Source organism: Chionomys nivalis, chromosome 4 (assembly GCF_950005125.1).
Source record: "Chionomys nivalis chromosome 4, mChiNiv1.1, whole genome shotgun sequence".
Taxonomy (NCBI): domain Eukaryota; kingdom Metazoa; phylum Chordata; class Mammalia; order Rodentia; family Cricetidae; genus Chionomys; species Chionomys nivalis.
The window spans coordinates 5,123,954-5,139,055 of record NC_080089.1 but is presented as its reverse complement, the minus strand read 5'-3'; the positions used below and the strand labels follow the sequence as shown (position 1 = coordinate 5,139,055).

The following is a 15,102-nucleotide window of genomic DNA, read 5'->3' as shown; positions in this document are numbered from 1 at the left end:
CAGTGTTCTAATTAATAAACAAACTATAGGAATGAGGTAAGTCTTTTCCAAGATTCTTCTGGGTCAGGACTGAACATATTAACAACACTGAAAAGGAAAATTTGTTTCTCATGTATAGGGAGGAAGACATGAGTTTCCTCTGCTTTAGGGAAGTAGAAAAGAGCAGAGAGCTGTCCCATATTTTGGTGATTTACAGCTCAATATTTTATATTTTACCCAGAAATGTTTTGTTTTCCTTCAAAAATCAAACATTTTTATTATTCAAAAAAAGGATAAAGCACAAACAGTGCAGAGTGTAGAAAATGCTACCTAGGACAACAGAAATGGGTCCAAATACATCACTAATTACAGTAAATATAAGAAGCATAAGCTTACTATTAAAATAGAAAGATTCTCATATGGATTTGAACAACAAAAACACATAAATATAGGGACTTGGAACATCTGTGAACAAAAAAGAAGAAAGTAAAACATGACCAAAATACCCAAAGAAAGATTAATTTGTTATATTCATAATAGATAGAATAGTGTGAAAGAGAGAATATTGCTACATACCTGTAGAGAATAATTAAAGTCAACAGGAGGCGATCACACTGAGCAATTCTATTCCAAAATGATAGCCATGTATGTGTGTGTGTGTGCGAAAGAGGCGGGGGAGAGGGGGAGAGAGGGAGAAGAGAGAAATTGGTGGGTTAAAGGGTAACTTGGCACATCAGTGGTATAATTCAGCAGACATTTTGCCAGTTAATCAAGATTGCAGATTTTACACCATGAGTTGGGACTGAAAGTGGGCTTACCCGCTGGACTCCCGATCTGCTGTCAAACTTGCTTCCATGAGACCCCACTACTGACTATTGTATTTGTTAACCACCTGATTTGCTTTACTTTTTGATAATGTCTATTACTATTTTGTGAATCCAGTAATTCATTAAAATAGGAATATTGTAACTTATCAATTATATACTCATATTAGAGCAAAAGGAGGTTCTAGAGACTCATTAGCTAGGGTTCTGCAGTTAGGATGCTCCTATTGCATCTTCACTGTCTCCTTTTGCTTTCAGTTTTCTGGTCATACTAATTCAACTCTAATTCTAAGACAAGAATGATCTTTCTAAGATTCAAATCCTTTATTTCTCCCCATGTCTTCCATTGCAGGGTTAACCTCCTCATTGGGAGCATGGTCCTTCAGCTTTAGTTCTTTTTTCTCCTCACTAGTATCTTTCCCTTTGTGTTCTGTGTTTCATGGTGTCACCTTGTAGGAACCGAGAGATTTCTTCATCTAAGACTGTCCCAAGTACAGACTGTATATTTCACACACACACACACACACACACACACACACACACACACACACACACACACATAAAAAAGAATGGCCGCATTGGGTTTTACTACATTAAAATACTCTCATAGAAGGACTTAAATTATCTTCTTCTATCTTTCCCCAACCATTCTTTGTTCTAGCTCCCAAAGTATAGCCAGTCAAACACATGGTAGAGTGAGGGGAAGGTGGGAATTCCCAGAGACTGCTATGGAACTGAGTATTAGTTGTTCAACATTCTGACTATGCTGGCTGAAGAAAACTTTAAATGTTATTCTTGTACTCATTCCATCTTTTCTGGACAAACTTTATGTAATTGTTAGTGTTGTCAACTTGACAGAATCTAAAATCACCCCCAAAAATTGGCTCAGAGATAATCAGGATCACCCAGGGATTTTCTAGTTAAGGTTAGTCTTTGAGGAAATCTGTGGTTGAATATCTCAGGTACAGTGACTTACGTGAGGAACATTTTCACAGTGGGTAGGGCTTTTCCTGGGCACAAAATGAAGAAAACAAGCTTAGCAATTACATGTATTTCCTTCCTTCCTGCTTTCTGACTGTGATGTGATGTGACCAAGGGTTTCAAGCTCCTGATGCTTTACTTCTGTCAACTGTAAGCCAGAATACCTCTTTCTCCCTTAAGTTGCTTTTGTCAAGGAGTTTTTACCATAGCGACAAGAAAGTGCTAGATCATTCTAGTTTACTCATAGGTTTTAATAAAATAATACACTTCCATGTACTCTGTGTTTGCCTTCTTGTCCTTCTGTACTCTAACACTCTGCACTCTACTGTCTTTTCTCCCTGGTCATAAATGCACACCTTGAAAACACGGTTTAATCATTAAAATATACACAACATTCAGCACAGTTTTTTTGACACAGTATTTTTCTTTATTAAAACATTTTATTTCTATTGTATTCATAAGAGTTCCTTGATGGGGAACCTCCTTCAGCCAATGGTCTTTGAGAAGCTGGACCGGGTTGGGTGTGGCCTCTGGTATCAAAAAGTGCATGAGTCCAGGACATGCTGCCTTTCTTTCTCCTTGATCACCACATCTGGATATTGGATTCCATTTCTGGTCCTCATTGTGATGCAGGAATTCCCCTTTAGTAAAGAACACCTTATTATACCCCATTCGAAGCTAGTGTGGAATTATTTGATTCATACACCCTCCTCCCCCATCTGACATGCTCCTCTTCATCTGGCGCCGCACGTGGGAATGAGTCTATGCTTACCAGAACCTCCCCCACCCACCATGTTCCAGCTTTACCAGCATGTTTGGCCCACCTGCAGCTGCATAGGACTCTGACTTCCCCCTCCACAGCCCACAATTTTGCTCAGGACTCATGACTGAGAAGAAGCTTTGGGCTTCTTTCTTATTCTGGCCACCAAACTCTCGTGTATGGAACCATTTTAATCGTCCTTAATAACTGCTCTTTGTTAAACAAAGCATATTTGTCAGTGTCTCAGTAGGCAACAGTGCATGGAACCAGAGCTGGACAGTTTGCAACTGCTGGCATTGTTCTCCTCTGCATCCCTCCATCGCATGGCTGTAACTACAACTGCTGACCAAGAAAGATTGTTATACCTACAGCAATTTATGAAATTACCCAAAGCAGGAAAGTGAATTAAGCCTGCCAAAACTTGACAAGACAGGGTAAGATGGTTTTGAAAATTTTCCTGCCTCTGAAAATGGTCTGTCAGTTACTCTAGGCCTTAGAAAAAGTTGGTTGCTCCAACATTGCAAATGTGACTTTGGGTGATTACCTACATAGCTAATAATCTTTGTCCTCTATTGCACATTTTAGAAGTTACTTAATTGCACTTCCTGCCTACTCAAATAATATTATCTCCCTTCTCAGGACTTTGATGGGGTTGAAGACTAAATAGTTTTAGTTACTTCCCTCCTATGACTTAGTCAAGCCATTTCTAATACAAGACGTAATTCTTGGGATAGAAAACTTATTGAAACACTTAGCATATGTTTTTTGCTTAATATTGTTTATTCTGGTTATGATTCCAATTTTTATACTTGATACCTGCTTATACTGTATATAGTTTTGATTTGGTTTGGAACTCTCTTTAGACAAAAGGAGGTGATGAAGAATCTCCTTCAGCCAATGACCTTTGACAGGTTGGACCAGGTTGGGCATGACTTTGGGCGCCAAAAAGCACATGGGTCCTACCACACGCTCACACTCTCTCTCTCCCCACTCACCACACCTGGATGTTGGAGTCTGTTCCTGTTCTTTGTTGTAATCCATGAGTCCCCCTTTAATAAAGAACACCTTATTATACCCTATTCAGAGCTAGTGTGGGATTACCTGATTTGAGTTCTACCCATCTGACACATTTTTCTTCATCTCCTTTTGTTTTAATTAGGTGAGAGGGACTGGCAGAACTCAGGCAAAATAATGGTGCATAGCAAACAAGGCCTTGTGGGACTGTGAAAGGCTCCAGGATAAAAGATAAAGGGTCTTTTTATTTTAAATGCATTTTGTTCCCTAAACAGACATTTGCATTCTCTTTATAAGACATGTTTATCCTTGTTGGATGACAGAATATAAATATAAGAACCCAATCTGGTAAAAGGATTTGTTGAGCGCTGTTTTCTTTGTACCCTGAATCTGGATATGGTCTTCCATCTGTTTTCATGCTTTACTCAGATATAAAATCTATAGTAATGACAGGCATATATATTTAAATTACTCTGTCTTGAGAAAGTTCTGTGAAAGGTATGCTCTGTTAATATTTAGCATGTGCTTACTGATATTTATATACATGTTTTCCTAATCATGTTTTTCTGAACTCAAACATCCTTCCTTTGTTACATGCATGTATAACAGTACTCTGAAACTGAAATGAAGTTCTCTGCAGCATTATGCTGTAGTTTGCTTTATTCTTTATAGTTTTCAAATCCCAGGTCTCGAAGACAGATCTGAATAGGTGAATTAAGTTCATTTTGCTTTGAATATGAGTTCAGCAGCTGTTAATAAGGTTAAAAGACCACCCTCTGGAACAGAGTATAATTGCAGTGTATTATTTTTCTCATTTTCAGCAACAAAATAGCTTACGAATATGATTTTAGGAGGGAAGGGATTATTTTGGCTTACAATTCCAGGCCACAGTCCATGATGGTGGAGGATCACAGAGAAAGGAACATATGGCAGCTGGTCATACTTGGATTTGCAATCAGGAAGCAGAGAGGTGAATACTGCTGAGCAACTTGTTTTCTTCTTATTCAATATGGGAACAGAGCAACGGGATGGTTCGACCTAGGGTTAAGTAATACCCATCTCAGTTTTCCCTGTCTAGAAATACCCTCACAAATAGACCTGGAATTTTGTCTTCTGGATGATTACATTTGTTGTCAAGTAGAACAATTAATGTTAACAATCATGTAGGAAAGAAGGGAGGAGAGTCCCACCTTACAGAGCGTACCCTGTCTGCATCATATATTAAAATAAGTGTGAATGATTTCTGATTACTTACTGGGACTTTCTTCTTAGTAAGAAAATAAAAAGGCAAACCATAAGCAAAAACATTATACTAGAAATTTCAATTCCACTTAAAGAAAGGTCATTATTTTGAATATAATTCTCCCTATACTCATTATTTTAAACAAAAGTCATTATTGCAGTTCTTACATTGCTTTCACGTCTGATTATTGCTATAGTTACACAGGCATTCATATATATAACTTACTATTTGCCTTACTCTCTTACTTAATCTCTTACTTTAAAATATGCTAAGAAAAATACAAAATATAGAAAAAAGCAAATGACTTTTGTCAAATAGATTTTTTATACATTTTTATTGATATTTATTGAGCTCTACATTTTTCTCTGCTCCCCTCCCTGGCTCTCCTCCCCCCATTCAATGCTCTCCCATTCAGTCCTCCCCCAAGGTCCTCATACTCCCAATTTACTCAGGAGATCTTGTCTTTTTCTACTTTCTACTTCCCATGTACATTAGATCTATGTAAGTCTCTATTAGCGTCCGCATTGTTATCTAAGTTCAGGCCGGCTTTCTTTGATTTATGTTTAAAAATCACCTATGAGTAAGTACATGTGATAATTGTCTTTATGTGTCTGGGTTGCCTCACTCAAAATAATGTTTTCTAGCTCCATCCATTTTCCTGCAAAATTCAAGCTGTCATTATTTTTTCTGCTGTATAGTTCTCCATTGTTAATGTACCACATTTTCCTTATCCATTCTTCAGTTGAGTGGCATTTAGGTTGTTTCCACATTCTGGATATGACAAACAATGCTGCTATGAACATGTCCTTCTGGCACGATTGAGCAAAATTTGGATATATACCTAAAAGTGATATTACTGGGTGTTGATGAAGGTTGTTTCCCAATTTTCTGAGAAATCCACACACTGACATCCAAAGGGTTGGACCAGCTTGAATTCCCACAAACAATGCAGGTATGTTCCCTTTTCCCTACAACCTCTCCAGCATAAGTTGTCATCAGTGTTTTTGATCTTGGGCATTCTTACAAGTGTAAGATGGAATCACAGAGTTGTTTTGATTTGCATTTGTCTGATGACTAAGGATGTTGAACATTTCCTTAAGTGTCTTTCAGCCATTTTAGACTCCTCTGTTGAGAGTTCTCTGTTTAGGTCTGTACTCCATTTTTTTTAATTGAATTATGTGATCTTTTGGTGACCAATTTCTTGAGTTCTTTCTATATTTCAAAGATCAGATCTCTGTCTGATGTAGGGTTAATGAAGATCTTTTCCCATTCTGTAGGCTGTTGTTTTGTCTTGTTGATTGTATCCTTTGCTTTACAGAAGCTTTTCAGTTTCAGGAGGTCCCATTTATTAATTGTTTCTCTAAGTTATATTTAGAAGGTGGTTCCTTGTGCCAATGTGTTCAAGTGTACTTCCCACTTTCTCTTTTATAAGGTTCAGTGCTTTATGTTGAGGTCTTTTATCCATTTGGACTTGAGTTTTGTGCATGGTGATAGATATGGGTGTATTTTCATTCTTCTACATGTTGATATCCAGTTATGCCATCTCTACTTGTTACATATGACTGTTAACCCAATACTATAAAAGAAAGAGCAATTTCTCTTTTGGGCAACTAAAACAAGGTCAAAAAAGTATATTGAATTTAAAAGTGAGAATTGGAAGAGCAAAAGAAGAATCTAGCTCCTAATATGAGAGAAAAAAAATAGGATTAAAGTAAGATTGAGAAGTGACTCACTTTATAGTTTACCAGCATCTGGTAAGCTAAGAGCTAAAAGGAACATGTTTTCTCCTTAGCCCATGACCTTGTAGATAGCACAGAAATAGCACTCAAGGAAGAATGAATAAATATTTATTATAAAGACTTACACAGGGTGTTGGGAGGTGGCTTTGTGGCTAAGAGTACTGAGTACTTTTTTAGAGGATCTGGAGTTTAATTCCCAGCACCCACATAGTGTTTAATAAATCATCTGTAACTACAATTCCAAGAGAATCTGATTCTTTATTTTGGCCTCCATGGAAACTGCATGTACATGGTTCACAGACATACATGCAGGCAAAATACCTGAAAATACGAAATAAAATATGTATAAAAAATTACAAGACTTAGCCAGGATTACTTGCATATTCATTTAATTGAATATTCACAATGATTCAACTTCTTTGATAGTTTTTCAGATAAAATAAAGAGCCAAATAGCCATTGTGGCCCCTGCCTTCTCAAAGTTCATAGACTAGTAGGAGATACAAAATAATAATTTTCATTTACTCAAATAAAGATATAATTTGCTACCATAAAATTAACTTAAAAGTAATGCACCCATGCTACAAAAGAAGATAGTATGTGGGCTTAGTATAGTCCAAGGACTTAGTGATAGCCTCCTTGAGAGAGTTACATTTTCTTGAATTCAGAAAAAAAAATATTTTGTTAATAGCAGAGAAGGCAGAAAAACACTTGTGTATGGAGAAGATGCTAATAAAGGGAGGTGGTGGTGGGGAGGAGGCAGAAATCTTTAATAAATAAATAAATAAATAAATAAATAAATAAATAAAAACGAGTGATGTGGAAGGTGATGTATTCTGTGAATATGTTGTATTGCCATGGTTAGTAAAGAAACTGTTTTTGGCCAATGGCTTAACTGAGTAAAGCCAGGCTTAAAGATATATATATATATATATATATATATATATATATATATATATAGAGAGAGAGAGAGAGAGAGAGAGAGAGAGAGAGAGAGGGAGGGAGAGGGAGAGGGAGAGAGAGAGTAGGCAGAGTCAGAGAGAAGCCATGTAGCTGCCTGTAGGAGACAGATGCACTGGAACCTTACCAGTAAGCCACAGCCATGTGGTGACACATAGATTAAAAGGAATGGGTTAATTTAAGATATGAGACTTAGCCAGAAATACACTTTAGCTATTGGTCAAACAGTATTGCAATTAATACAGATTTTTGTGTGATTATTTTGAGTCAAGACTTTTGGGAAAATGAACAAGTGGCTTCTGCCAACACAGGAGTCCTTACAAAAGGAAGGTGTATCTTTGGAAGATACATTATGAACTATGCGCATAATGGAGCTAGAAAGAAAGATTGAGATGATGCTGACTGCCATGTAGCACCTGTAGTGTCTTTTGTGTCAGAGTGAGGTTTCTGTCATTGATGTCAGCTCATTGTAGAACCATTGGAGAGCTGTGAATCTGGGAAAACTGGGTTGAGATTTACTATTCTGCAGTGGTTATTCTGGCTGCTGATGGGAGTAAGAATAGAAGTGACAGAACATATTTTCAGTGGTATGCTTGATTGTTGTTGATAACAAGAGACATCAAGTCAAGTGCATAGGTTCAAAAAACCTTAAGGAGAAGGAAAATGTGTAAAGAATGAGTTCACTAGATTTTTCACGATCAAATTAACTGGACAGTAAGAGCAAAATCATTCTTATCCACATTGAGTTCTTGACTAAGTTGTGGGTACAGTTAAAAGAATTTTTTGAGACCTTCATAGGAATTGCTAATTAGAGTCCAATTTGGTGGTGTTAGCATATAATAAGAGGAATGGTTTAGAAATTAGAAGGAGAGTTGTTAACAAAGTCTTCTTGTCATTAGTGTATGAGTAGACACTTAAGAAATTTGCTGGAAGTATGTTTTGTGGATATGCATGCCGTCTGTTATGCCACTTCTGATGAAGGTTAAATCTCATCAAAGCTAACATCCCTCATACTATTTCTTTTAAATCCACTTAACTTTTAAGTTTAAAACATACTTTGTGATCTGGATCTTGATTGTAACTCTTTTCTCTTATAACACTTTAATAATAGATATCAGAAATTCAGTTCACACTGTCCTGGAGTTCCTTTACATTATTATAAAGCCTAGAGATTTAGTTAGAATCTGGTAAAGGCTGGCTCTCCTTCCTCATACATGCTACCACATGATAGTTACAAGATGACAGCTAACATAATCATTTATTCTTTCTTGCTCATATACAAAGGATCAAGTGGGTAGTCATTTCTTGAAATAAAATCCTCATGTTGTATGTGTACTAACTTAAACAAACTGCCCTGGGCTAGACAGATTTTCTATCTAGTTCACATGTTGTAATGGTTGGTTCCATTGAACCTCAAACTCAAGGAAAATGAGAAAAAAAAACCTTTGTTTTTGTTGCTGCTCTTCTTTATTTTTAGGGGATGATGGACACAGGCTCTCATGTATCATAGATTATTCTTGAATTTGTTATTGTAAAGAAAAACTTGAACTCCAGCTTGCTTCTAGATTACCAGACTTAAAAGAATATTGAGCATGACTTTTTATTAATAGGGTGGCTGGGATTGCAGGCATGAGCTATTGCACCTAAATTATTTGGTGTTGGGAATCAAACCAGAACCTCATGAATTCCAGGAATCTACACTGTCAGCTGAGCTTCATATATAGCCTTGATAAAGAAGTTATTAAAGGCAAATACATATTTCAGAATAGAAAATGATGTCATGAATTAAGTGCTGAAGGAAAAGATGCTGTTGGGGTGGCAAAAAGAAAAGATCTAAAGAGCCCGAAGAAATTCTAGACTGAGAGGAAAATAGCTCAGATCCAAAACCTGATCTGTACAGAAATATGAAAACTTTTGCATATTCATGTGATACTGAAAAGGAACTCAATAGTTGAGCTCATTTATATGTCACATCAAAGATGTGGGACACTAAACTATATTGTATAATATTTTCAGGCTTTGTGTAGGAGCTGTTTACACCTTTTGTATTTTAGATATGTAGAAGAAACATAAATGAGCTTCATGTTAAGACATGGTTAGTCTCAAAATTATCTCATTATGTATGAGGCAAATGTTTCAAATTTGAAAAAAAATCTCAGACCTAAGAGATATCTTTAAATGTAAGCATTTTAAATATGGATTATAGAAGCCATATAAACTTAAGTTCGGAATTCAAACTCAAACTGGTGAAATTCTTAATTCTAAAATTTTTATTAACTTTATTTTTATTACACATAAGTGTTGTCTGAATTCATTTTAAAAATGTCTTTTTAAATTAAAAAACTGAAGACTTTGAACATCCAAAATAGGGAGTCAGAGGAATGACTGCTTGCTACATAGGGTGTTCCATCAATGTGTGTTCCAGTCATTAGCTTTTGGAGAAAGTTCCAGGGAACGTAAATGTAGGTTCACCTCTTCACTTCTCTTTTTTCAGATACAGAAAGGTTGATTAATTTCTTCTGGTCACAGAAAGCTGCTCTTTCTGAGAAGACTCCAATTTTCTCCTTGTTGCACAACCTGGAGGGGTGGGTTCTAGCTCTGTTGATCTCAGCCAGCAGAGAATAAAGACTGCTGTAAACCTCCTTGAGTGCTTTTCTAGGATCACAAATTATAGGCTCCTTTATATATGGCTAGAAACCAATTATGAGTGAGTACATCCCATGTTCATCTTTTTGGGTCTGGGTTACCAAACTCAGAATAATGTTTTCTATTTCCATCCATTTGCACGCAAAATTCAAGATGTCATTGTTTTTTACCGCAGAGTAGTACTCTAATATGTATATATTCCACACTTTCTTCATCAATTCTTCCATTGAAGGGCATCTAGGTTGTTTCTAGGTTCTGGCTATTACAAATAATGCTGCTATGGACATAGTTGAACAAATGCTTTTGTAATATAATAGGGCATCTCTTGGGTATATTCCCAAGAGTGGTATTGCTGGGTCGTGGGGTAGGTTGATCCCGAATTTCCTGAGATACAGCCACACTGATTTGAGAAGCTAAATAAGAAGATGAATCCAAAGAAAAACATATAGTTATCCTCCTGGATATTGGGAGTAGACAAGATTGCTGTTCAAAAATTGGGAACTTGGGGGTGGGGTGGGATGGAGGTGAGGGGAAATGGGGAGAGAAAAGTGAGAAGGGGAATATGGGGAGAGCTTGGGGGAATGGGATGGTTGAGATAAAGGAAGGGTGGATATGGGAGTAGGGAAGTATATATTCTAATTAAGGGAGCTATATTAGGGTTGGCAAGAGACTTGACTCTAGAAGGGCTCCCAGGTGTCCAGGGAGATGTCCCCAGCTAGTTCCTTGGGCAGCTGAGGAGAGGGAACCTGAAATGGCTTTATCCTATTGCCATACTGATTAATATCTTGCATATCACCAAAGAAGCTTCATCTGGCGATGGATGAAGATAGAGACAGAGACCCACATTGGAGCACTGGAATGAGCTCCCAAGGTCCAAATGAGGAGCAGTAGGAGGGAGAACATGAGCAAGGAAGTCAGGACCGCGAGGGGTGCACCCACCCACTGAGACAGTGGGGCTGATCTATTGGGAGCTCACCAAGGCCAGCTGGACTGGGACTGAAAAAGCATGGGATAAAACCGGACTCTCTGAACATGGTGGACAATGAGGGCTGATGATAAGCAAAGGACAGTGGCACTGGGTTTTAATCCTACTTCATGTTCTGGCTTAGCGGGAGCCTAACCTGTTTGGATATTCACCTTCCTAGACCTGGATGGACGAGGGGGGGGGACCTTGGATTTCCCACAGGGCAGGGAAGCCTGACTGCTCTTCTTAGGACTGGAGAGGGAGGGGGAGTGAAATGGGGAGTGAGGAGTGGGGAGTGGGGGGAGGGGGAGGGAAAAGGGAGGCGGGGAGGAGGCGGAAATTTTTAATCTCAATCTCTTCCAAATTATACTGAAATTGATGTCCTTAAAAATCCTGTGCACAGCCAGGCATAGAGGTAGAGGCCTTTAATCCTAGCACTGGGAGGCAGAGGCAGTTGAATTTCGGAGTTCAAGGCCAGGTTAGACTACAGTTTGAGTTCCAGGACATCAGGGCATCACAGAGATATCCTGTCTTGAAAACTGAAACATAATCCAGTAATCCTAATAAGAGACCAAATAGATTTGTTGGTGGACTGTTATTCAGTAACCCCAAGAAGGAAGTACATATAAGGGACAGAACGTCTGATTTGATTACTTTCTTCTTTCTATAAAAGATTCATTTACAATCTTATGTAGCCAATAATTTCCATATGTAATGGGGATTTCTGAGTTTCCAGCCTCAGTGTTCCATCACGGGTCAGAAGAAGACTCACAACAAGCACAGGACTTAGAATGATCTGAGGGTGAAAATTAATTCTCCACTATGCAGTCTTCTGCATCAGTTTCTTTGCTTTTTTTCTTCTGCTGTTCTCTCCTCTTTTCTGTTAAGTTTCCAGTTTATATACACATGTAAAACAAAAGCAATTCTCTGAGCTTGAATGTTTCTTTATCTTTGAAAGTCCCAAGTGTGATCAGTATGTAATACTCCTTTCCTGACTGTTTGTCATGCTGCACAGAGGTAACTTCTATTGTAGAGATGTGCCCGTGTGTAGTGGCATTAAGTCTGTATTTTAATAAATAAAGCTTGCCTAAATATCAGAGAGTAAAACAGCTTCCGAGACACAGTGTTTTACAAAATGCACATAGGCTTGGGAGAGAGAGAAAAAGAGTACAGACAGTTATGAGAAGAAATAAATAGTTTTAAAAATAAAACAAAGTCTTTGAATAGACAGTAAAAATAATAAAAACAAATAAACCATGTAAAAACGAAAAATACACAGAGAGTCTGGATTATGTATATTATTGTGTTTTCTTTGAATTTTTTTTTTTACTGTAGAGATATAGATATTTGATTCTGGGGACTGCTAAGTGAAACAAACATCAGATAACCATGCCTCTGGGGGTTGACAATTGAACACTAGTTGCCACCTGCTTCTCATGGCCTGTGACACATATATACTTATGCTAGTATTTAAAATAATTATTTTCTGTTTACACATTCTCCAACTTTTAATGGTCTGTTTTGTCTTTAACATCATAGGTTTCATTTGCATTCTGAATTTTAACAAATAAAACCATTTGAAACTGGACATTCTAGGATGTATCTTTAACTTCTCACCCACCTTGCCAGTGCCTGAAACACATGTGAAACTTGTATCTGGGAGGTGTCCTTTTCCTTTTATTTTCATTGTTCTTAGTGATCCTTTGCTTGTAGTGACTTCCTCTATATCATAGATGCTAGGTCTTTACAGTTCTCTATGTATCATAATACACTTCAGCCTCTCTTCTGATTTTTTTTGACGAGTCTTAATTGTTTACTGGACATGAAATTTTACAAACATTATGTGATTAGTGGTAACAGTGGAGTTGGAGAGCAATGTGCTTTCTCCTGAGCCATCAATAGTGTGGTGGAACTTGTGCCCCTTTCCAAACTACGGCTCTTGTGGGCAGCAGATGTTAGCCCACACACCTGTATTTGTGAATTGGTGTGGTCATCCACTGGGTTCCAGGATTCCTTCAGATGACTTTACTGAATGAATCAATAAGGATAACCTTCAAGAACCTGTATTTGGAATCTTCACCAATACAATAAGAATTCAGAAATCTCGGAGCCCCACAACGGCGGTCTTCTCTCTCCTTATCAACAGAGTGAAGGCTTCCGGCAAACTTTAGCTGCTTACTACCATGATGAACAGGCTTGCCGTAAGTCACACCCTTAGGAACTGGGCACTTGTAGCCACCACAGAGGACACGAATTCTGTATATGACATAACCTTGCTTGGACTTGTACCCCAGTTTCATGCGTTATCAGGATGGGTTGGGTGCAGCGCAGAGAGGTGGAAATACTGCCAGCAGTGAATCCTCAGAGGAAAGCACGTCACCTCGGACTGCTTCTTCCTCCATGGCTCCTGGATGTGTTTGGATTCATCCATCTTGCCTCACCTGACGGCAGCCACTGGAGGAAAAATGTCTAATTTTGTTTCTTAGTCTTCTTTGAACTAGACCAGAAGACTTAGAGGTTTCTGTTGACTACTCTCCAGTACTTGTTCTTTACCATACCATCTTAGGAATATTATGCAATGTACATCTTTGATTGCATTATTCCCTTGATTAAATAACCGCAGAGCTTCATCACTGTCTTCCAAATAAAACCTAATTGACATTAAGCTTTTGCTTGGGTTTTCCCCACTTCCTTTTAATGTGTTTCCTCCTAATGCCCTCCGGGTGTCCTGCTAAATCAACAGTATTTTCCTATCTTGTCCAAGTTCCTGTGCACTGGTTAGTTTTTGTTCCTGTATCTATGTACCTGGAATTACTCTCCCTCATTAACCCATGTTAAGATCCAATCTCCCATTTAAGGTTAGCAATTTTCTCCTCAAATCTTGTCAATATTATTCCAAATGTATGTTATTTATAGACATTGTATACTGTGCAGTCTGCAAGCTCACTAGGAAAATGACTACTGTGATTTAACTGATATAGTCTAACCTTGTGCTGTGGACACATTAGTCTTTTGGTAAGTGTACCTACTCCAAATGAGATCAGCAGATTAAAGGACAATTAGTTTGATTATTCAATTTGGATGATTTTCTGCTTTCTTTATTGGCTCTCAAAACTGTTTTCCAAATTTGTTTAAAAAGTATTGTTTCCACATGGAATTTCTTTATATGTATGATTTTGGTACATTTCCCCCTTCCTCTCTTTGTCTCCTCTTCAGCACTGTACCAGATGCCCTATTACCTCTTCCATGGTGTTCTACTGTCTTCCTCATCTCTTTTTTTTAAACGTTGTTTTTATGTAGTCCTATTGATCCCAGTATCCAAGTCTTTATTCATTCATTCCACTTGTGTAAACATATGTCGCAGTCATAGGCTAGAATCTGCATGTGAGGAAGAATATTGTCTTCTAAGCCAGGTTACCTCACTTAATATAATGTTTTCTCATTGTGTTCAATTTCTGAAAATTAAATTTCTTTATGGGCAAATAAAATTTCACTGTATATATATATGTTCCACATATACTTTCTTTTTAATTGAAAGTAGATTTTTTTCATACAATATATTCTGATTATGGTTTCTCCTCCCCAGCTCCTCTCATATCTTCCCCAATGTCCCACCCACCTAAATCCACACCTTTTCTTTCTCTATCTTATTATAATACAAATTGGCATCTAAAAAATAAAATAAGATACAATAAAAAGAAATTAGAATAGGACAAACAAATAAACAAAATACCCCCTACCACCAAAAGCATAACAGAGTCATAAAGAAACATACATAGAAAACCAATAAAAACACAATCAGAAACTATCATATACAAGTGAAAGACCTGCAAATTTAAACAAAAAATAAGACCCAGGCAAAACATTGTGAGACGAACAAACTTCAAAAATGCCATTGAAATTCATTTTGTTTTGTCTATCTACTGCTGGCCATAGTGCCTGCCCTATGTTTAGCTTGTATATCCAGTGAAACTCCATTGAAGAGAATTTTTT

The 15,102-nt window shown here is 37.5% G+C and overlaps 1 pseudogene; it reads right to left on the bottom strand.

Annotated features, from left to right (window-relative positions):
• Nucleotides 1–12,922: 12,922 nt before the first annotated feature.
• On the bottom strand, nt 12,923–13,540 carry LOC130872624 (60S ribosomal protein L15-like; annotated as a pseudogene).
• Nucleotides 13,541–15,102: the final 1,562 nt, after the last annotated feature.